Source organism: Siphateles boraxobius, unplaced genomic scaffold, assembly GCF_051911475.1.
Source record: "Siphateles boraxobius isolate OS27281-9 unplaced genomic scaffold, OSU_SipBor_1 509, whole genome shotgun sequence".
Lineage (NCBI taxonomy): Eukaryota > Metazoa > Chordata > Actinopteri > Cypriniformes > Leuciscidae > Siphateles > Siphateles boraxobius.
In genome coordinates, this window is record NW_027509152.1 from 22,501 (window position 1) to 25,607 (window position 3,107).

Below are 3,107 nucleotides of genomic sequence, written 5' to 3' on the forward strand. Positions count from 1 at the left end.
CGCCAGAACCCAGCGAGGAGCTCCGGCGGGGCCGATCCAAGGACCTCACTAAACCACCCAATCGGTAGTAGCGACGGGCGGTGTGTACAAAGGGCAGGGACTTAATCAACGCGAGCTTATGACCCGCGCTTACTGGGAATTCCTCGTTGATGGGAAACAGTTTCAATCCCCAGTCCCGATCACGAGCGGGGTTCAGCGGGTTGCCCGCGCCTCTCGGCGCAGGGTAGGCACACGCTGATCCGCCCATTGTGGCGCGCGTGCAGCCCCGGACATCTAAGGGCATCACAGACCTGTTATTGCTCCATCTCGCGTGGCTGAACGCCACTTGTCCCTCTAAGAAGTTGGACGCCGACCGCTCGGGGCCGCGTAACTAGTTAGCATGCCGGAGTCTCGTTCGTTATCGGAATGAACCAGACAAATCGCTCCACCAACTAAGAACGGCCATGCACCACCACCCACAGAATCGAGAAAGAGCTATCAATCTGTCAATCCTTTCCGTGTCCGGGCCGGGTGAGCTTTCCCGTGTTGAGTCAAATTAAGCCGCAGGCTCCACTCCTGGTGGTGCCCTTCCGTCAATTCCTTTAAGTTTCAGCTTTGCAACCATACTCCCCCCGGAACCCAAAGACTCGTGGTTTCCCGCACGCTGCCCGGCGGGTCATGGGAATAACGCCGCCGGATCGCGGGTCGGCATCGTTTACGGTCGGAACTACGACGGTATCTGATCGTCTTCGAACCTCCGACTTTCGTTCTTGATTAATGAAAACATTCTTGGCAAATGCTTTCGCTCTCGTCCGTCTTGCGCCGGTCCAAGAATTTCACCTCTAGCGGCGCAATACGAATGCCCCCGGCCGTCCCTCTCAATCATGGCCCCGGGTTCCAGAAACCCACAAAATAGAACCGGAGTCCTATTCCATTATTCCTAGCTGCGGTATTCAGCGGCGACGGGCGGCCTGCTTTGAACACTCTAATTTTTTCAAAGTAAACGCTTCGGGCCCCGAGGACCGGACACCCAGTTAAGGGCATCCGGGGGGCGCCGTGAGGCAGGGGTCCGGGACAGGCGGTGGCTCGCCTTGCGGCGGACCGCCGGCCCGCTCCCGAGATCCAACTACGAGCTTTTTAACTGCAGCAACTTTAGTATACGCTATTGGAGCTGGAATTACCGCGGCTGCTGGCACCAGACTTGCCCTCCAATGGGTCCTCGCCCATGGGTTTAGGATACGCTCATTCCAATTACAGGGCCTCGAAAGAGACCTGTATTGTTATTTTTCGTCACTACCTCTCCGTGTCGGAAATGGGTAATTTGCGCGCCTGCTGCCTTCCTTGGATGTGGTAGCCGTTTCTCAGGCTCCCTCTCCGGAATCGAACCCTGATTCCCCGTTACCCGTGGTCACCATGGTAGGCGCCGAATGTACCATCGAAAGTTGATAGGGCAGACATTCGAATGAGTCGTCGCCGCCGCGGAGGGCGCGCGATCGGCCCGAGGTTATCTAGAGTCACCAAAGCGGCCGGGGCGGCCGGAGCCGCACCCGGATGGGTTTTGGATCTGATAAATGCACGCGTCCCCGACCCCCCGAGGGGAGCCGGGTCGGCGCTCGTTTGCATGTATTAGCTCTGGAATTGCCACAGTTATCCAAGTAGCGGGTGGAGCGATCAAAGGAACCATAACTGATTTAATGAGCCATTCGCAGTTTCACTGTACCGACCGTGTGCACTTAGACCTGCATGGCTTAATCTTTGAGACAAGCATATGCTACTGGCAGGATCAACCAGGTAAGCCGCCTTGGAAGGAGAACCGCGACACGCTGGCTTCCTACACACGGGTCTCGCTCCGCCTCGTGGCCTGGGGCCCGAGGACGGCGCGGCCGCTCATAGGGCGCGTGCGGAACCCTCCTCCTCGGCAGAGGTGGGGGGTTTGTGGCCGCTGGGTCGAGGCCGTAACCGGGAAGGGTGCTTTTCGGGCGGGGAGGAGCGAGGCGTAGGTCGGTCTCGAAGACTGGACCGGGGGGTGTCGGCCACCCCGACCGTCCGATTCCGGAACCCACGCGCCCGCGTCCGCCGCCGCCGTCGCGGACATTCGTTTCAGACGGGCCATCTGAGTCTCCCGAGGTCGACGCGGCCTGCTTTCCCCGGAGGGAGGCCGCGTCTAGCGTCGACGCGCAGAGCGGGGAGGAGCAAGCTGCCCAAAGCGGTCTCGCGACCGGGCAGGGGCCGTCCCCAGGCGCGTCCAAAGTTCCAATCGACCAGGCTACCCCGAAAGTGACGGCCCGGAGGAGGGGGAGCGCTCCTCCGGACCCCGGGCAACCCGGAGGCGCCCGTTTTTTTCTCGTCCGTTGCCTTTTCTCCGATACCTTGTCCGAGCGGGGCCGTTGTCCCCTCCTCGACAAAACCCCGAAGGGCCGTTTTAGGACCGTCTTTGCTCCGACAGGAGCTCCGTCGCCGGGGACGGATTCTCACGTGCCCGAGACAGAGGCACTCTCCCCGGTCGCCAGCCGGGGAGACTCGTGTACGTGGTGACCCGGGTGAACCGCACCGTTTCGGACTCTGTCCGTTTCTTTAGGAGGATCGCCTGCCTGCCTCCTTCCGCGGGCCGCCCGCCTTCTCTCACCTTGTCCGAGCAGGGCGCTTGTCCCCTCCTCGACAAAACCCCGAAGGGCCGTTTTAGGACCGTCTTTGCTCCGACCGGAGCTCCGTCACCGCCGACGGATTCGTACGTGCCCGACACCTAGGCACTCTCCCCGGTTGCCAGCCGGAGAGTCTCGCGTACGTGGGAATCTGGGTGGACCGCACCGTTTTGGACTCTGTCCGTTTTTTTTCCTTCGCCCTTTCCTCCGTGGGCGCCCGCCCTCCGTCACCTTGTCCGAGCGGGAGCGTTTGTCGCCCTCCTCGACAAAACCCCCAAGGTCCGTTTTAGGACCGACGTCGCTCCGAAGGGAGCTCCGTCACGCGGACGGATTTGACCGTGCCCGAACCCGAGGCACTCTCCCTGGGAGTCTTCCAGGGAGGTTGGTCGTTGTGGGAATCTCGTTCGTCTGCAACGGACGGTGTCCGTTTTCAAAAAGTTTTCGGAGGTGCACCTTCCTCCGTCGCTCCAGGGGTGAGTCAAGCCC

At 61.0% G+C, this 3,107-nt stretch overlaps 1 non-coding gene across 1 annotated transcript in view; it reads right to left on the bottom strand.

The window, feature by feature from the left end:
• LOC143712758 (18S ribosomal RNA) overlaps positions 1-1,773 on the bottom strand; it is a 1,863-nt gene extending 90 nt beyond the window's left edge. Inside the window, exon 1 of the ribosomal RNA XR_013195069.1 lies at positions 1-1,773. This exon is cut by the window's left edge and continues 90 nt beyond it. This is a non-coding gene — a ribosomal RNA (18S ribosomal RNA).
• Between the last annotated feature and the right edge of the window lie 1,334 nt (positions 1,774-3,107).